Source organism: Acanthopagrus latus, chromosome 6 (assembly GCF_904848185.1).
Source record: "Acanthopagrus latus isolate v.2019 chromosome 6, fAcaLat1.1, whole genome shotgun sequence".
Classification (NCBI taxonomy): Eukaryota; Metazoa; Chordata; class Actinopteri; order Spariformes; family Sparidae; genus Acanthopagrus; species Acanthopagrus latus.
Window position 1 is genome coordinate 22,182,993 of NC_051044.1, and position 21,598 is coordinate 22,204,590.

Below are 21,598 nucleotides of genomic sequence, written 5' to 3' on the forward strand. Positions count from 1 at the left end.
GGATTTCAAGAAATGGCTGTGCGCGGGAGGTCTCAAGTTCAGATGACAACATGGGACTTGGAACATGGGAAAATGGTTTGAATACATCCAACAAATAATACAGTCAGCCCGCCTTTGACGACAGATATCATGTTAGAGTCAGAGACAATTTTCCTCAGTAGCGTGAGCTGTCGCAGTGACAAACATCTATTCAGCATCAAAGTATTTTCTGAGAGTTTGTCTTTTTTTATATAACACTCTAAATCAGCGGTCCCCAACCCCGGGGCCATGGACCGGTACTGGTCCATGGGTCATTTGGTACCGGGCCGCACAGAAAGAATAAATAACTTACATTACTTCCGTTTTATTTATTTCAGAATCTGAAAGATATTTTATTTTGAAAAATTACCCGATTCTCTGTTACATCCATCTATGTCACTCTTGACGCAGGTCAAGGCGCTCTTCTCGGTCATGTGATAGGTTACCGCTAAAATGAAACCCAGGAGCTAGCAAAATGAGTAAAAAACAAACGTCTTTGGAAAGTTTCTTTGCAAAGGGGAAAAGGCCCAGCCAGGAGACAGAAGAGGAGCCTACGACTTCCAAGAGAAAGAAAGCTACATTTAATAGACAATATCAGGAGTCCTACTTAAAATACGGATTTATCCCAACAGGAGATTCCCACGCACCAAGCCCGCTCTGCATAATATGCGGCGACCAGCTCTCGAATGAGGCAATGAAGCCATCAAAACTGCTTCGCCACTTGGAGACCAAGCACCCTGCATTAAAAGACAAGCCTTTGGAGTATTTTGAAAGAAAAAAGCGTGAACAAGAAGGACAGAAACAATTACTGAGGGCCACCACATCAACAAATGCGAGTGCACTGAGAGCATCATACTTGGTGGCTAATCGTATTGCTAAGGCTAAAAAGCCATTCACCATTGGCGAAGAATTGATCCTGCCCGCCACTAAAGACATCTGCCGTGAACTTCTAGGAGAGGCTGCGGTTAAAAAGATAGGTGCCTCTTTCGGCCAGCACCATCACTCGGCGCATCGAGAAAATAGCAGAGGATATTGAGACACAATTGCTGGAGAGGATTAATACATCACCATGGTATGCACTCCAGGTTGATGAGTCTACAGATATTGACAACAAGGCAATACTATTGGTTTATGTGCAATATGTTCATCAGGAGGATGTGCATGAGGATATCTTATGTGCACTGTCATTGCCAACCAAAACCACGGCCGCAGAACTATTCAAGTCCCTTGATGATTATATATCAGGAAAACTGAAATGGGCCTTTTGTGTCGGCATATGCGCAGACGGAGCTGCTGCCATGACCGGACGGCTGTCTGGTTTAACTGCTCGGATTAAGGAGGTTGCACCTGAGTGTGAGTCTACACATTGTGTCATTCACAGGGAAATGCTGGCTAGCCGAAAAATGCCACCGGAACTTAACAGCGTATTGAATGATGTCATTAAAGTTATTAACCACATCAAAGCACACGCCCTTAACTCGCGCCTGTTCGAGTAACTTTGTGAGGAGATGGACATGGAGCACAGACGCCTTCTGTTATACACAGAAATAAGATGGTTATCCCGAGGGAGATCGCTGGCCAGAGTGTTTGAATTACGGGAGCCGCTGCAGAGATTTCTCTCAGAAAAAAAGTCACCGCTGGCTGCACATTGCAGTGACGAGGAATGGGTCGCTAAACTTGCTTACTTGTGCGACATATTCAGCCTGCTCAATGAACTCAATCTGTCACTCCAGGGGAAAATGACAACTGTCTTCAAGTTGGCAGATAAAGTAGCTGCATTTAAAGCCAAATTGGATTTGTGGGGACGGCGCGTGAACAGAGGTATATTTGACATGTTTCAAACATTAGCAGGGATTTTGGAAGAGACTAAGTCTGAGCCTTCATTCTCCCAGCGGGTGCATGATCACCTGTCTTTGCTATTGAAAGAGTTTGAGCGCTACTTCCCAACCACAAAAGATCCACGAACTGCCAAAGAATGGATCCGCGACCCATTTCTCAACAAACCAGGTGAATCCAACATGTCTGTGCAAGAAGAAGATCAACTGCTGGAGATCGCAAATGACGGTGGCCTTAAAAGTATGTTCGAGACAACAACTCTGCCGGTGTTCTGGATTAAAGTCATGGCTGAATACCCTGAGATCGCTACAACAGCACTGAAAACAGTGTTGCCATTTCCAACATCCTATCTGTGTGAAGCGGGGTTTTCTGCAGTGACGGCAACCAAAACAAAATTACGAAGTAGACTGGACATAAGCCACACACTTCGGGTGTCATTGTCTCCTATTACCCCTAGATGGGACCGCCTGGTTTCAGAAAAACAAGCTCAGAGCTCCCACTGATTCAGCATTGAGGTGAGTTGTATTTTTCATGCACTTTGTATTTGCGGTGTATCTTATTTTGAAGGCATGTTTAAACGTTACCATAGTGACCAGAGAGTGTTGCGGGCAGAGAGGACGTTACTCACATCATGATTCGTGTTTGTTATTATGTTTAGAAAATACCACAGTTTTCATGCAGGTCATATCATATTATTTTGTTGTATTTATCCGCCACACCTTAAACACCGGTCCCTGAAAATATTGTCTGACATTAAACCGGTCCATGGGGCAAAAAAGGTTGGGGACCGCTGCTCTAAATGCTGTCACAATCACACATGTTAAACCAGGGTTTAACAAGCATTGTGGACACCAGGGTCAGTCCGTATCTTAGGGCAGATGAAGATTTAAGCAACTTCTTGGCTTTACATTTTGTGGAAATCAGGTTTGGATATTGACAAAGACATACAAACCTGGAGGATACAAAGAAGGTAGAGGAAAAGATGTTTGACATTGGTCATGCTGATTCTGAATATTTACCCCGGTCTTATGTACTCAAACAGGTATATGCATAAAAACACATATGAGCATATAAGCTTATTTAGACACCTGAAAATACAACACATCTCTTCTGATGAATGATAGCTTACTGTTACTGAGTCTGATTCCCCAGTTGTCATATACTGATACTTTGTGTTTGGGGGACAATATCCAACAGTCAGCAATCCTATAAATCACAGCTATAATATGCACATACTAAGTTATAATACAGGTCTACAACCAATCTCAAAGTCTGTCGCTGTAAAGACGAGAGTAACAAAGAAACCTTTAATTAATGTGACAACTGTTACGCCAGTGAAGAATCTAATTTATTTTAGTTGAAAAAGAAACTTTTAAAAAGTTGAAAAAGTCGTCTTCCTCTGCCCAAAAGGTTCATTTAAGCAGACGGTGGTTCATTTAACACGACCTCTCCTCTCACTGAGCGGCACCGAGGCAGCTTTTGATCCCAACACAGGTGAACTCATCATGAAGTGTTCCCTTAATAGAAAAATCTTCTTCTATTTAAGTCCGTGACTTCTGTCTCCATGTGGCGTGTACGTGTGTGTTTCCCTGTGACAGGCAGACGCGCACACATTTTGCAGACACACACAATCTACCGTTCCTTCCCTTTGTGTGTGTTCCTGTCTGTTTGGATGAAGGTGTGACCTCTGGCTTTTTTTCGACAGAGAGGAGGGAGAATTAGAAGACGGGAGGGGGGAGAGAGAGGGATGAAGAGACGGATAGAGGGCTTGATGAATAGAGTGGTGTGGAAGAAAGTGTCTCGGCAAAAGAGAAGAGGAATGAGGTCATTATCTCTGTCCTCACCTGTGGCCTCCAGTGCACACACACACACACACACACACACACACACACACACACACACACACACACACACACACACACACACACACAATCCACATTTCATCAACAACAGACACAACCCTGCCCCTCCCTGCTTCTCCTCAGTCCACCTTCCTTATTTCTTTGTCCAACTCCACTTTGTCCTGACGCAAACTCTTTTCCCGTCCACTCGTATGCTGATTTCTTCCTCCCTTCGCTGCCGTGTCATCCTGCATAATTCTTAAAAACTCCCCCCTCCCTCCTCCATTAATCTCTGTCTCTGTTTCTCCTTCTCCCCCCTACAAGTGGAGTCCAACCGTCACATTCATCACGGTGATTTCTCTGCTCCTCACATCACTATTACGATCGCCCGCACCAATTCCCTTCCCTGTCCTATTACTGTCCCCCCCCCCCCAACTTTCTAGCACAGTGGACTGTAATCACATCCATTGGACCATGATCACCCCCTCTCCTCCTCTTCCTCCTCTTTGTCTTCTCCCCTCCCTCCCTCACTTTTCGAGAGGCGGGTCACGCCTCTTGAGGCAGCGGAGCAGAGAAATTGCCTGTTATCGAGGGTCGATTTTTCATGCGCTTGTAAATTGCTTTGTATTGACACTCTGTCAGAGCGGGGTCGTCACACCGGCTCGGGCCACTCGCCACCCCACGGCCACGCCGCTGATCTCGGGGTGCTTCCACCGGGATTGAGGGGGTCAGGAGGCGGTACGGCGGTGTGTGTGTGTGTGTGTCAGCTGTAATCTTTGGGGTGCATGTCAAGTGTGTGCACCTAGCATTCATAGATTTCTGTTGGGATGGGACGAGGCTTTCATTGTGGGTCGGCGAAGAGACCTCAGGGTGGAAATTACAATACTAACAGTAGCTGGCTTGTCTTTGGTTGTTCTGATGGTGTGTTTTTATTTGAAGCTTGTTGCAACAAAGCGAAGTGTTTGTAGGATTCAATGTCCTACTTTATCTCAATCGTCTTGTATATTATGAAAATTGTATGATTTCACCATGATTTTTTCCTCGCTTGTTAACTTGCATATGATTGATGCTGGTTAAAATCTTCTGCTACTGACTTGGCTCAAACCTGTTTCCATTGTCACCTCTACCCCTTGTTTTCGAATGCTCCCTTGCCCCCCAGATCAGAGTTACAAGGGGGAGCGGTTGAAATCTCCCATTATTAAAATGGGAAAACCCTACACGGAGACCCTCATACATTATCAGTTGTTGTCGCTAGCATTTACGTGAACAGACTTTTTCCAACATGGCGTCTTGAGCTGCGCTGTTTTCTCCTGCGTCACTGAGGCAAACCTGGTTCCCACAATGCCACCTGCCATTTATCTGACGGTGATAGAAAAGCGTGGACGTTTGAAAGTCATTCACAGCTTGACGCTATCAATCAAGTCAGCAAATATAACACTGCTCCGTCGCCTGGTGTTAGCGGTACTACATAGGCTAAACATTAAAATGTGTCAAAATGGCGGGCTGTCATACTCAAATAAGCTACACCAATCTGTTAGCTAGCTGGCTAGTTAGCCACTGACACATCACCAGAACTAAAACTGATTGTGTTATGCCTCTTAAGGGACCATAATTCATTAAATCGTTGTGTTAACGGTTGGTTTGAAGTGTGCCTTTTGAAAAAAAACCCAGTATGGAGGACCATGTAGCGCCAACACTTTGCCCTGCACCTCTATCCCAACAAGAAAACTAAGGTTAGTGGTAGGGACAAGGCATGTATGTCTGAGTGCCTTTTCACGTGTGACACATGCACACTATTTTTCACCATTATTCAGACAACATTCAGGTTTTGATAGGGGTCGGGTTAACAGATCATTGTGTTTGGATAGTCACACAACACAAGTGTCATAAAGCAAGTGCAAGCAAGACATATGGTGATATTAAAATGAGCCTCTTGCCCCCCTACAGTCAGCAGTGTGCGTGTCTACCCAACAGTTTGTAAGGCTGAGATAGAAGACGCACACACATAAGAACAGACAACATTCGAAAGGAGAAACACACCATCTTTAAAACATTATGAAAGACTTGGATATGGAGGAATATTGCATCTCCAACCTTTTCAAGAATGAATATTGAACAAATGAAAGAAGGTAAGCTGTGCTGCATGTAAATGTCAATACTAGTGGAGTACTTCCATCAGCCATGTAAACAGCTTGGGCAGAATATTGTCTTTTTCAGAATAACCAGAATATTTTGTGCTGGTAAACTCAGATCTTGACTCTGTGATGGCCTCTATCAGAACTGCAAAGACATCACATCATTCACAAGATTTATCACTTGATCTGTTTCTAAATGTGTTGATCATGATGTTACCAAAAAGCCTTTATCACTGCGAACAGAGTTCACAAGATGCACATCAGCAGCACTTGCAGCTTCAACTTCCTTTGTCTTTGTTACATCACTCTGTTTTTTCCGTGTTTTTCTCCGTTAATGTGTTGGCGTACATCTTACTCTTTCCCACCCATCTTATGTCTTAAGTCTCTCACCTCTCCTCTGTCATTCAAGCTGTCTGCTCTTTCATCCTCCACACCTCTTATACACTCTCTCTTCTCAGTTGCTCTAAGTTTCCTCCACATTTTCACGTTGTTGTCACACAAACTCCTGAACCGCGACGCTGAGATTTAACACACTGCCTCTGTGGTGACTGTTTCAAATGTGTGGTGAATTTTGCCTGCTAATTAGGGAGCTAATGTATGTATCTTTACTTTGAGTTACTGAGGTGTTTTCGTCAGTGTTCTTGTTTGTGAGCATGCTCTTTGGTCGCTTTCCACAATAAGGCCCAATATAGAATCAAAAAGCAAGCTATGAATAAAACACTGTCTCTATGCACAGCATCGCTGCACACAGGTAGGCGCTGAGCAGAGCTACTTGGGGAGATGACTTTAAGGAATATTTCACTGAAATGTGTCTTTTAAGTATCAGATACTCAATGCCTGTAAGCTTGAAAAGATAGCTCTGGAAGGTTTGCAGCTTGCTGATTTGAAAAGAATGGCAGCTGGCAGTCTGGTTTCAGGTGCTTCCAAAAGACGACCCAGAGTTTCAGCAAAAAAAAGGTGTAAAAACTTTAGCCTGAAGAATTTGGATTTGCTGATCGTCACTGATGCTGATGTCTGAAAAAAATCTGATCCGATCTGTCAGCCAAAGCTCATTTTTCGTGCATAACTTGAAAGCATAAACAAACTTTTTTATATAAGAATTCCTTCAATTACTTTTCTTTTATGGAACTGGGACCAAGATGTGTGCTGAACCAAACATTTAAATTATAATTAAAGACGAACTATTCCTGCATTAGAATCCAAGCTCTCCTGTTGATTTGTCTGAAGTGTCAGCCAGGCTTATCCCCATTGAGCTGTGTCAGTGCTGCCGGAGATCTGGCTACACTAGTTATCATTTTGGTTTGTGAGAGGGAAAAGCTTTGGCTCTCTGTCTCTCTTACAGTTGTCTTACATGGGTGGGGCTACAACCGAGGAAGCAGTGATATCCCTCCTGCAAAATAGTGGTGGAAGGAATTTGTTTTTGCATGTGGGAAGGCGAGCCCTGGCATTAAAAGGGCTAAATCCTGTCTTAAATAAAAAAGAAAGAGCTGCTAGCTTGTTTATCGCTTGAAATATACCTTCCAACAGTCCACATCCAAGAAAAGTAGCTAAATCTTTGGACTTGCTTGTATGAAACAATCCTAAATTATTAGTACATCACAAATTAATTATAAATGATTACATTTTTCAATTAACATATAGCCTCTGTACTTTAGCACTTCGAAGTTGACAATCAGATAAACCGAACTGACTCATGCTGCACACTCGTGGCAGAAATAAGGAACGATTTTTAATTTGAAGTAGAGTTATCCCCTCAGATTTAAGTGAACCGACGGGATCAGGCCCTGGATGAGTGGGTGGCAGCAGACATATATTCATGTTGCTCTGGAGCCATTGGCTTCAATGTGGTGCCATCTCCCCTGCAAGCTGCGCCAGTGTCTGTGTTTGACACCCACTCTCTCGGTAGGGTGGCACAATCTAGACTGCACTGGCACAGATCTCTCGCCAAGCTCTTTCCCTGTGAAAAGATGGAGCAATGAGAAGATGGTTAAAACACACACAAAGAGGCAGAAGTGGAAAGAAGGTGCAGAGGAGAGATAGACAACTATGAAAGGAATGAAAGAAAAGGATGAAGGACGAGAGGACATATGGAGCCTGGACAGGAAGCAGAACGAGTGTTGAAAAGGGGGGAAGAAATGGATAGAGTGAGTCCAGATGTGGTGTGAAAAACGCGGGAGAGGAAAAGGCCGAGACTGATAAATGGGTAGAGAGGAATGACGAATGCCTGAGAGACTTTCTTTCTTCCTTCTGTTCCCTCCAACGTAGAGCCAAGCCAGCCCTCCTGGCAGACGTCTCCTCCTCCACCCCGTCCGCCCCACCTGCTTCCCCTCCCTGTATCCTCCTGCTGTCCTCCCGCGATCCTCCTCCTCTGTCCTGTACGGCACACAGCTGCTCATGCACTCCCCATGCATTAGGACTCATCTGCCATGAGAGCATCCTGAAAGTACCCTCCAATCTGCGACTAGCTCGTCTCAAAGTGCATTAAAGCTGCGCTGGGCAGGACACTCCAGGTTGAAAACGCACCCAGTTCGATCCAACTCACACGTTAGGGCTGAAAGAGTCTCGTATAGTAGATTCACACTTCAGGTGGAACTGCATCACTTTCACCACTGTTTGCCAACCATGATTTGGTTGTTGTAATATGTGTTGTTTTCGGAGTCACTGGCAAACAACTTCTTAAAGTAGAAGGACATACACTGCTTCCCCTGGCTGGCAAGCTCTGACACAGTGTTAGCATTTTTGTGGCGATCAAACCAGGTGGGCTACTTTAAACCAAACCTTGACCACACAGCTGTCACGCCAGACCATAAGCACAGCGATGTGACGTGAGAGAAATGTACTTAGCTCACATTTGTGTTTGTCACATTGTCAAATTACAACCAATCTACTTGATTCTAAGATGTGGGTAGTGATTTGCAGGTCTATATCCAGCTAATGCTCAGCATTGTTCACGAACTAGTCACTGACCTAGTCTGTCATTTGGTGGTGTGCAGGTAGTGCATCCTTTTTTTTAGGGCTTTTTTTTTGGCTGAACTATGGCTCAATTATGGCTGTCAAAAAAACCAAAACAATAACATAAAAACAAATGAGCTTAAGGATGAATATACTCGAATTTACAAAGAATATACTTTATAGATTTCCAGGGATAAAAGCTGGATGATTATTATCTGTGGGTTTGTCTTTATTAGCAACCCCTTTCACTCTCAATGCAGTCCTACAAACACGTTAAAACAAGAGTATTAATTAGTACAGCTCTAATCATTTTACAATATAGGAACATTATATCATCTTTTTAATAATTTAATAATTCTTTTATTAAATATATTCATCCATTGAATTTTGCTGCTAGTGGTTGTAATTATGTTCTAACTTGCAGCTTATTTCCTGTCTGTACTTTACAGAGGATCCTCAAATCCTCCCCGGTGAGAAATTCTCTCAGATCCAGGTTCCAAGCGATGAATCAAAAACTTCGACAGCAAAATACTTTTCCCAACAATATAGAGCTGAAGAGCTCCTTCTGTAGAGGACTGGCTGGCCTCATAAACAGCTAAAAATGATGCCATGGGGATTTTATGCATAGCCGGCCTTATCAGACACAGAAGAAAGAGGGGATTTAGTTCAGAGACTTCAACAACACCATATTACATAATTCCTGAGTAATAAAGCCATTCAAACTTTTGAGAAATTCAAACTGTTATCTCTAGCTGCCACTCGGGACTACAGAGTTGCAAATTAGGCTTGTTGAGTCTTTAAATGTGCAATAGTTGTGTTGTTTCTCTAATTCCCTGAGCAGATAGGTTTGCCGCGCAGAGATAAGGAACATTTTGCTACTCTCATTTTAGAGATGAGATGTGTATTTGAGATTCCGTCACTTCAATTTACAAAAAAAAAAATCTGTCTCAAAAAGTGGTAAAATGATTGACCGTGTATACAAGTATGCTTTTGTAATTACATGGGTCACTCTGCCGTTTGGGGCCACTGAGTAGAGGCTGCTGCCAGAAACAGGAAGTGAAATCTGGACGCGTCTTTATCCTGGTTAACATATTGATGCAGAATGTAAATGCGGTTTGGTGCGATGTGTTGAAAGAAACATAGCAGACATGACTGGAGATTTGAAAAGCACTAAACTTCTACATTAAAATGTCAAAGACATCATCTGCAATAGACCACATGCTCCATTTCCTGCGTGTGTGCGTGTTTGTGTGTGTGTTTATGTGTGCGTTTGCGTGTGTGTGAGAGTGAGAGAGAGAGCATAAGAGAAAGGAGGTTGTTGAAAGTGGATAAGTGCTGTCATTATTCACCCTCCACAGTCAAGTGTGTGCTTTTCCGCAGCTCCCCATTACTTGTCAGTGTTATATAATACAAGAGTTTAATTTTTCAAGAGATGGACCTGAGTTAAGAGACGAAAAACACAGAGTCATATCAGACTGAGTGAGGCACAGAGGAGAGGTCATATGAGGACCGAGATGAAATGGAGAAGTTTAACCCGAAGAGCCACGCGCTGGAGGACAAACAGACAGGAAGAAATTGGAGATAATTGTCTTGTTTTGTCCACAATGTTTTTATTGATCAGACCAGTGCATGCTGTTGTCCCTGTTAAGAGTCTGCATTAAGGTGCCACTACAGCTGTCACCAAGGAAATGCAGGATAAAATAAAAGGAACAAAAGAAACTGAATAAATGTATCACGTCATTGTTTGCGCAACCCAATAGCTAGATACAATGTCGCCAATGATGCATTTACGAAAAAAAGCCACCTCGTTAGGGTTAGGAAAATATTATATGGAGATGTCCTGAATTCCTGTCAAAAATACAGTTTTGTCACACAAGCATGTTGTTCTAAGGGCGGCTGTAGCTCAGCGTGTAGAGCAGGTCAGCTAGTGATCAGTAGGTTGCTGGCTCAAATCCCATCTCTGGGCTGAGCTGAGCTGAGCTGAGCTGAGCTGAGCTGAGCTGAGCTGTGTCCTTGAGCAAGATACTGAACCCCAAGTTGCTCCTGATGTGCAAAACTGCAGTACAAGGTTTTGTATTCACCACACTGAAATGACTGTGGTGGGATCTTCTTGCTATGAGGTGAGAGAGCCGGTTACCTAGCCACCTGATGTTCATTAAAAATTATGAATCCATGTTACGTGTATACAACGATGTAATCACAATCTCACTTTGATTACGAGGATGCTTTGATAAAGTTGTTAACACGCACAACAAAGGAGGCTTTTGATAATATGCACAATTTCATGCATGGATGAATGTCGACAAAAGGCGGTAGCAGTGAAAACAGGGCGCGCTCCGTTGGGGAAGAGATGCACCCTGTGAAACTTATGATAAGCAGGCTCGCCCGCCAGGAGCACCCCCAACCAGGAGCAGCAGGACAGCCTTGGGTAGTTTGTGAAGTTGCACCTCATCTGATGGAGCCAGGCACACAAGCTTGTACACACATATATGCTGAGGTGTACTTCAGTCAGATCCCAGAAGCTGACCAGTACCATGGGTTCTACTCACAAAACAACTATAACAATAATAAATGCAGATTTTTATTTGTCAAACTTGCTCCACACAAAATCATTAGACCCAGCTACAGGAGCAGACAGAACGAAAGTTTAAGGTTAATTGAGGCTAAATCTTTTCTGTCCTGCACCTGGTCGCATTGCAACACATTGAAATTCAACAGTTGAGTGTCTTTCATTAGCTGAAGACTAATTAACTGTGTTTTTATCGATCAAATACATCTTGAATTCTTACCATACAACAAGCTTTTAGTTTTGGCTGACCTTATGAACCGCCCATCGACCTGTTTTCTTAATTCAACTCATCAGACAGCAATGACTCCAAGGACTTTTACACCCTCCTGCTGCCTGTGAGACGCACTCTTTGTGGGTTACTTCAGGTGAACACTGTGGCATAATATTTCATTTTATGAAAGAGTTGGACAGCTAATCTGACCGTCATTCATTTTAATCTTACCTGATAATTGTATTTATTCAAAAGTAAAAGATGAAATTAAACACAATCTGTACATTAGACCCAACACTTAAACTATGAAATGAAAATGGTTGCGAATGTGAGTAGAGCAGAGGAAAAGCAGTGAAGTTGTCAATCAAGCAGTAGACGCTAATTACATTGATTACAAGCATTATGTGCTGAAACCAGCCACCGGCGACTGGACAGGCTGAGCTGCAGGAAACGCTGTCGGGTCAGTTCACACCGCTGCAGCTTTACAATGTGACGTTCGGAAGCGGTTTTGTTGAATCGCAAATCTTTGGTCTAAACTGGGCTTGAAGTACTAATCTTGAAGATTTTCATGTAAATTAATATCTGTTAAGTCACTGTCTATACATGGATGAGGTAACACAATGATGACTGTCTATGGCCCACTGATGAAAGCCCGTTGCATTTGCTGTAATACCTAAAAGTACACAAGGTGTCGGTTGTAAGCACTGGAAGTAAGTGGTTAATGTTACTGTTACGGTCGTGGCCGAACAAACAAAGAAAAGACGGATAACAGCGGACGATGAAACTTTCGCATGGCGTTGTTATGGAGACGCGGCAAAGCTGCCAACTGCCAACTGACTGACGCACACAGCTGACACTGGATCTCTTGGAAACAGTGAGGTCCAAAAACACACCTGCATTTTCATGCAGAGATTGCCATTTCTTTTTTTTTTTTTTTTTTAAAAAACCTCCAACTGAATAAGCAGTTTTTTATTCTTTACTTCAGATATTTCTGCCAATATCCACTAATTAAGTAAACCTCTTGGGAATTATCATTATCATTTTCTAAAAAGAGGCAACATATACTGTGCACTAATAGTGTTGGAGCCAATATTGGCCCATTACGGATGTTTCTGTGAATGTGTACACAAAGAAAATAGAACTGATCCTGATTCATGTGAACTCGTCAGATATGTGTGCTGACTGTGACTGCTTGATTTAGTTATCCTTAAACACTGGGAATCATTATGGAAATTGATTCGGCTGGTTTTCCTCTTTATACAAAATCATCTCCATGTCAGTTCACCTGCCCGATAAACGTCTTTAAACTTAAGGTGGAAATACACACACACACATGCACTCACACACACACACACACACACACACACACACACACACACACACACACACACACAGAGTCAGTAATCCCTTATTTATTTACATTTTCATTGCTTATGGATGCGGAAAGAGGGGTGCAGAGGGAGCGAGAGAGGTGGCGGGGAACCATGTTTTTGAACAGGTTGCCGATGATCACAGAGTCTGGGGGGCCAGTGTTAATGACTTATTCATGGACCCTTCTGGCCCCTTGCGGCCCCTGGGAATACACCAAACAGATGCAAGAGGGAAAGAGAGAAGGACTGGGAGGAGGCGAGAGGATGGGGAGGGGAAGAGTGATGCGGGACAGAGAAGAGAGAAACAATGTGTCAGGGCAGTGGTGGAGGCATGCAGAGAGGGAGAGGCTTTGCATAAAAAGCAAACACAAAAGCGAGATGAAAGAGGGGAAATGGGGTGTGGAACGGAACAGACGGAGAGAGGGCTCACGCTGGTGACCATGTCCTTACCTCGGTATCAGTCCTGGGACACAGTCAGCCAGAAGTTCTGCAGGAGGACTCACTGGATAGCTGAGCAGGTGACAGACCGCTGGCCTGGATCATCGTTCTCATTTCCATCTGCACCTGCATCCAAGAGAGGATTTCTGCAGATTTTAATGAGCCAGTAGGATGTAGTCCCTCTTGTTTCTGCTTATATATCGGGTTCTTATCATTGACTCAATAAAATATGGATAGAGCTTCTGGGTCTAAAAAGTGAAGTCAGTGCCAAAGTGCCTTTAACCTTCATTCTTCCAGGAAAATCCACCAGTTGCAAAAAGTCTGATTGTATCTGAGCTTATGAGAAAATGGCACAACTTTTCACTTGATTAATTATCTCAGTGAACAGTTTCCTAATGACTTTGTGGTCTAACTTGCTAGTTTCAAGTCTTCCTTAGTACAGCATGATATTTATGTTGTAAATGATGGTTTCATTTAGAGTAAAAGACATGATGGGCAGTGTATGCTTAAGGGCGTGGCTATTTTGTGATAGACAGGTCGATACCACAGCATGTCCTCAAGTTTTTAGACAGACAAAATCAGGCTATCCTCCCGAGCTTGAACTTGAGGCTTCAAATTGGTGCTCCAGAAACCAGCAGGTGATGTCACAGTGGGTTTACACTTGGTTATATATAATTCATGGAGAACTCTTCAGACTCTCCTTAATGTAAAGCCAGATGGTAAGGCCTCATCCCCACATGTGCAAAAAAAAAACCCAAAACGCTTTGAATAAGCTAAATGACCAAAAAGAACAATTATAAATGCAATCTAATGGCACTGACTAAATTGCAGTTTAAGGACCGTGCAGCTATAATATGCAGATGTTCTACTTCAAAGACAAGCGCTGACAATTAACGTGTCTGATCAACACTGTCTTGCCATCGTCTCATTAAAACATGACCCTAAAATAGTTACAGAGTCTCAACAACTCCTTCACACAGACCCTGCTAAGAAATGGAAGTATTTGAAATATTGATCAAAACAATTTTTGATTCTTTCTCTTTCATTTCCCCTGTCTTAGTGTAATGAAGAGGCAGCTTCATTATCAAAAGCACCGATGAGATTTTTGAGGCCCGGTTGATTTCTCAACTCTCCACAGAATTCGAGACCTTGTGATGTTTTTGCACTTTTTGTTCAAACACTTGTTTACAAGCCTCCCGATGCCACAATACCTCAGGTTGTTTATCCAAGCCATCTGAAATCTCTGTCTTAATCAGAGTTGTGTTCAAAGGTAAGATAAGGGGCTCTGCAAATCCTTCTTAACCCACCAGCGACACACTTCACAGCAATTTACAATGCGTTTCGTTGTGTGTCATAAAAAAAGATAGTCGCAGCCTCGTCTTGATAGACTGGCAGATATCCACAAAGAATTATGGGTCTTTGTTTTTCACTGAAACATCAGACCTGAGCATTTTTGAAGCGTGTGGCAGAATTTAGAACTCCTGAGATCTTTTTCTGAGCGATAGAAGACGTCAGATGAAATGTTATTGACTGGCTTTGGCTTGAAACTTGCCCCAGCATCTGCATAATTTAGGATGACGTTGCCCCAGTTTTGCAAAACTCTATTTTTGACCTCGAGTTAAACTCCATTTTATTGTCTGCGGTAGAGTGCTCCCTCTTTTGGACACCGATCACTGAATCATCACTGCAGGTTCCTCCTGTGTTCTCTGTTTCTGTATGTTTGGGTGCGGCACATGGACCTGATTTATAAATTATTGTAAACTGTGCCGCTGAAAGAGATGAGTGGTCACAAGCATGCACTCAAACAGCCTCATTGCACCCCCAGACACTATTATACATCATATCATTTTAAAATATGAAATGAAGCTTTTCCCTGAGATGCCAAGTGAGGGGCGAACTCTCACTCTCTGCCCGCGCTCCTCCTCACCTCCCCATCACCCATCACCGCAGCAACTTTGATGCAAATCCTTAAAAGGGCAGAACTGGCGGGTAAGCTGTGCATCGCCATGGCAATGCGGACTGGGAAAAATCCATTTTTCATAGACAGACATTGCTGGTTGGGCTAGGCAGAGTGCAATGCATGTGATATCAAGAGAAAGGAGAGCCAAGGGGAAAAAAACCAAACACACTCAAAACAGCCTGATGTCTGACAGAAAAAGCTCCAAGACGAGGCTTGAAAAGGTTGTACTTTCCACTGTTTTAGGACTGTCAGTTGGCCTGCTGCAGTTGATAAGAGAGGCACAGTTTGTGTGGGCACCACATGGAGAAAAGTCACATGCATTCACTCACGCCAACCCAGTCACCAGAATAAATGATGGCTATGTCTGCAGGCCATGGATATGCCAAAACTTTATATTTGATTGGAGACAGGAGACTACTATGTTTGGGCTTACCCAAAATTGTCCAGAAATGTTCCATTGCTTGTCAAAAATAACTATTTTACTGCCACCAACAAGGCTGGAAAATCTCCCGTCTGAAAAATTTGAAACCTCATCTTGAACAGTGGTCTCTCGCTCAGTCTCTCACCACCACCAGTCCCTCATCTCCCTGGCATGTACTTTTGCTTCACATCATCTGAATGCGATATTACTTTTGATAGATGAAATGTACAAATCAAACATAACTGTGGTTTGAAAATAATGCACTATGCTTGTGTTTCTTACCAAACAACACATTGAATTAGCATATTTAAAGCAGTTTTAAGTGTGTTGGACCGTTGGACGTCCAAAAATCCATCATACATCATACCATCAACAACTAAAGTGGTTGCTGGAATTTAACCAAAACACTTTGTTCACAAATGTGTTCACTTTATGTTGAGATTATCTTAACTAATGAAATGGAGTTGTGTGTTTTGTCAGGATTGTCATTTACAACAGGGGCCTTGCTTACTTCATCAGTTTTCAGTGTTTCAGATTGATCATCAACTTACAAGCACTTTACACAGAATATAAATGCAGGTGATCACTCATCGTAAAGGCAGCGGGGAAACTTGTCAGCTCCTGAAAACATTGTTGAGTAATATTTCTAATTTATAGTACATATCTGACTCAGCATTTTAAACAACATTAATAAAGTTGGGGACTTGAGAGAAAAAGATTCTAAAAAAAAAGGATAAGGCAAATATCTTGACTTTTAGTATGCCATAATGCAACTCAACATCAATACCTTCATCTTTAAAATTCCACACCCCCCCTTTATAATACAGGTGTTTTAAAGATGTTATTACCAACTTTATTTACTCAGACTTTGGAAGGCTGATAATCCAATGACGACATTATGCAGCTGTTTTTTACTGGCTGCGTGGTGCTCTGTGTATAGTGGTCTTTATATGTGAAATCAGTGGAGTGCCCCTTTATAGTCAATAAATACCACATATGAATTTTACAGCATCATGAAAAGTGTTGGATGAAAAAGGATCTGCTACAATGTTTGTCAACCGGCTCTCTGGTTACAATCAGTGGTCCGTGCAGTGAACAGAACAGCACACAATAAACATTTACAGTATATCACTGCTCAGACTGGATGCCATTCATACAGTATACATGTCAATAGTTTATCATCCGATCATATCCAAATAATATATCTATATTTATTTGCATGCACACCATTTCAACATTATTACACCTGTTCGCAAACACTGAATTTCTCCTAAGTACACACACATCCCATGTAAACACACACGCTACTGTAGCTGTTAACACCTGCTTATATACACATTAGTTTTGCATGGGTACCTGCGCAATGACTATAATCCATCATAGGCTACACCACCCTGGTATCACAGCGGAGCTACAACACAGGCCTGCAGATGTTGGGCAGGCTGCCAGGGCCAGAGGAGGCAGAGACGACCCCCCCCACACACACCACCACCACCACCACCCCACTGCTTAACAAATGCTTTCTCCCCCCTCCTCTCTTACACACAATCAAACACTCACAGGCAGATGCAAATCACATGCAAGCATGAGCTTGATTATAGGCACACACGTATACACACTCGTATATGTGCACTTGCGTTCACACACACAAACTCTGAGCCACGAGATTCGCGAGCTGACAGTCACAGATGCGTCTTTATTATTCATTGTTAGTTTGCCCTGTAACAATGCTGGGTCACTCTCTGCTATAAATTAGGCAAGATTACTTGGAACGATTTAGAACTCCATTAGCTGCCAAACAACATAATTTTTCATGTGACTTGAAACATCAAACGCTCTTATGACAGATTCTAAATTTATGCTGTGATGGAGCAGATGGTGAAGATGATGCTTCCTTTTTTTTCTTTCTTTTTTACTTATGTAGTGTTTTAATATCAATGATGAGTCTAAATGGATTTATGATGTAATTACAGGATGATAAGGAAGGTGCATGTAATAAAAATATAATTCAAGCTTTATCTCATGAAAGCCGCTGGAGGTCACAACCATCACTTGTGTTTCTAATTGTTCTCCAGATTAAAGGCCTTGATGTCCCGATGATACTAATTATTAAAGAGCATTTACAATCAAATAAGCCTTTATTTTAAACTTCGGGAGACAGAAAAAAAAGCTTCATAGCTTTCATGCATTTTCATGCATAAAAGCCTGGAACATAAGCACCATCTGATGCACAGATCAAGCGCTGGCCTCCGCTCGCAGTGTATTCACACTGAAATCAAAAGGCGAGTAAAAATTTAATTGGTCTCTGTGCTCTCACTCTTTTCTCTTTCTCACCAGTTCCCCCGTTTCCTTCCCTTTCCCCTTCACACGCATGTGTACGCATGTGGGCAAACGAGAACACACACACACACACACGCAGGCACACACGCACACAAACACACCAGTACGCAACTAAATTTGTATTGCCACCCACCAGCAAACTGGCACCAGCTCTTCTCATGCATACTCACACATGCATACACACTTCTGTCACCGTCATTTGTATGCAAAGTGGCTGGCTGCGATGGGTTGCTATGGTTGCTGTTATGTGACAAGAAGCAGCAAGTTGCTTTACCTCTTATTGGTGCCAATGTAAAGGTGTCGCAAATAGAGCTGAAGAGGCAATAACGTCACACAAGCCGGCGCACGGCGGCAGAAGGAACAATAGAGATGGCGACGACGCTGCACAACACAACGAGACATGGGTGAAATGCATCAACGCTGCACAGTTACGGGGCATCAGAAGCGTTAAAAAAACACCTTAAAACGTCCAGTGAACAGCAGTTTGTGTAAGTCATTCATATAGGAACACAGAGCCGTGAAGGTAGCAATCATGCTAGCTCCGCTGGAAAAAAGGATACATACACACCAACACAGTATTGTGAGAGGGGAGGAAAACATTTGATAGCCAGCCAACTTGAAGGGCTCAGCTCTGTAATTGCCTCCATGAGATTCGTTAGTATGCGTGTGTGTGTGCGTGTGTGTTTGAAGCAAAGTGAGTGTACGGGGATGCTCTGTGTGTGTTTGTGTGCATGTCTGGAGCAGATAACACTGACAGCTTAAGGTCATGAAGAAAGGAAGTGCACCACTGAAGACAGCGTATCTTTGATCTCAACACAAGGAATGTGTGAACCGCCGTGTGCCGTACGCGGAGGAAATAGATGGCGGAGTCAGCACGCCGCATGTGTGGGTGTGTTTACGTGGCTCGGCATGTACGCGTGTGCATGTTTAATGCATGAAACACGTTTGTTGTACATGTTTGTGTGAGTGTGTATGTGTCAGAGAGAGGGTGAGTCTTTTTTCAGCTTTTTGGAACATTTCTCAATTTGCATGTGTGCACAGACGTGTGTGTGTGCCTGTGCACGGGTGGCAGGATATGGTGCAGACACTGCTTAATAAGGTGAAGTCACAAGGTCACAGGTTCCGATCGGTGAAGCTGAAGCTCCTTTTTTCTACCATCTGCACTTGCAATAAATACCTATAATTTAGTTTCCCGAGGTTAACTTGGATAGAAGTCATTGCTCATGTTTGAAATATCTCACAATATGATATCAGCGCCTCTCTACGTTTTCTTATCGCATAATACTAATCAAACACTGTGAATTGGTGTGGATAATGGAAGGCAATCAACGCGGTGTCTCTGGACAGTCTCCTAATGGAGCGTTTGACTAATTGACTGAATCTATCCGTGAACTGCCTTGGCCCCCTCAGCTTCTCCGTCACTCCTTAATTGGCTATTGTTCTGTTATTACCAGTTCTCCAGGGCAGAACCATCTGCCAGCTCCAACAGGTGAGTTGTGAGAGGCTCACGTGTGTTTGCCTACATCTGTCTTCTGCTCTGTGTATATTTATCGGCATTTGTCGTCCGCGCTGGCGCAATTATGTCCGCCTCCTTGCTAATATGCTTCTGAAGAATTGCAAATGCAACATGGATGAAATACAGATAGTTTCCAGCGCGACTCCGTCTCCCGTTTCCCCGTATATCAGAACAAAAGGCAAGGGGGGAGGACTGCAGCGGGCAACAGGGAAAGGAAGAAAAGTGGAAGGAGCTGCAGAATGACTAGAGGGACCTGTATCATTCATCAGCAGTGCAACAGAGCATGAACCGTGCTGGCTACGGTATTATTTTAACTCTCCTTCTCATTTACCTTATTATCTCCTTATCTATGCGCATCATTATGGTGGCTGCAGCCCGTGTGATGAATAGCCTTTTTGATTAAGGATGCGTGGTTCCTTTTGTTTAACATATGGAGCGAGCCTTGCGTGTGCTGCTGCACTCCAGCTTCTTACGCTGCATGATAATCATGTATATTAATAGTGTGATCTCTAACCTTGGAGACTCAAATTGTTTAAACATGTTTTTGCTTATTTCTAATGAGTTACTCCCGTAAATTAGCCTATAACAAGCTAACTGCTTTTTACCTTGCAGGCCTTGTTTACTATTAATTGGATCTTTGTTTCAGGGATTTAGCTACCTGGGCTCGGTTGACGCTACTTACCTGGTGTGCTATATTCTTAATGACGAGTGAAATTACAGCAAGAGCCAAACTGCTGCTTAGTTGGTGTGTTAAAGATATAATATGTCTAAAAATGTCTAAAAACAAGTAGAACTTTGTTATATTTTGTGGAGTTGTGTACTTGTGTTTCCAACAATGTTAAAGTTAGAAACATGTCAACGTTTACTCAAGGTAATGATGTGCGTTTCATTTGGACGTTACTCCTGGGATAGGGAAAATGGCAAATGAGACTAAATTTAACATGTAACACTTGAAAACATTAGCTGTGAACATTTGTATTGGAGTCATTTGTGTAATTTTGAGGTGCTCACGCAATATCTGCTCCAAACAGCCAGATTGCTTTACTGTACATTAGCCGTAAGCTAACTTTAGCAAGCAACCACACATATCAATTCGGCACATGAGGTAAAGTGCATCTCCAGTCGGCAATCAACACTACAGTACAGACAGTGCACACCCAACAATGGAGATCACTGAAGACTGCTGCTGCAGTCAGGTTGATGTACAAGATAAATCACTGTCATTCCAAATGCTTAAAAGTAATCTCTTAGTTCTCCTCCCAGTAAACAACCGGGTGTTTATTCTTCCAGTAGGTCTGGCTCTGCACCTGACTCTCATGTTGACTCCACTCTGCCTGGCCCTCCACTCAACACTCAAAAAATGTATTTTGTTTTGATAGAGAGCCCCCTGGTGACAGAAGTAACTGAAAACAATAAAAAATGTGGTCATGGCATGACCGTCTGGATACAGTAAAATAATCTGTTAGTGGCGGCCATATTGGTGCCAGATGTTCTTTTCTACAAGTGTCTGTCTGCTGAACTTCTTGCAACTGCTTTGTAGTCTCACATCAAATAATCTCTGTGATACAACCGCATGATTATAGTTCTTAGGAATTCCACTGAAATGTTCTCAACCCTACAGTTTTACAGAATATTTGTTTGCCGGAGCTTACGCTGTAGACAATCAACAGGAATCAATACACATTTAATTACACGTTTTGATAAACAACAGTTAGAATTTCTCAATGTTTACGCTTAGAAAGGAGATGTTGTTCAGCCCTCGGTCACAGATTAATGATTTGCTGAAGTATTCGTCATGGACTCATACTTCTCACGTGATGCAACAACAGTAACGTCAGCTGGTGCTTAAAATGAAAATGGATGTTGTTCAGACAGAAATGTGCCCAGTGGAAATCATCTAATAAGAGAGCAAGTCTCTCTCTTTCCCTCTAAAAACACAATTTGCAGATGTAAGATTTGATTGTGATTTCGCACAGTTTACTACCCCCCTC

At 42.8% G+C, this 21,598-nt stretch overlaps 1 long non-coding RNA gene across 1 annotated transcript; it reads right to left on the reverse strand.

The window, feature by feature from the left end:
• Nucleotides 1-7,594: 7,594 nt before the first annotated feature.
• LOC119021872 lies at nucleotides 7,595-18,517 on the reverse strand. The gene is made up of 3 exons (XR_005075784.1): nucleotides 18,366-18,517; nucleotides 13,383-13,496; nucleotides 7,595-7,787 (listed from the first exon to the last, which is right to left on the reverse strand). It is a non-coding gene; the product is annotated as an uncharacterized LOC119021872 (long non-coding RNA).
• Nucleotides 18,518-21,598: the final 3,081 nt, after the last annotated feature.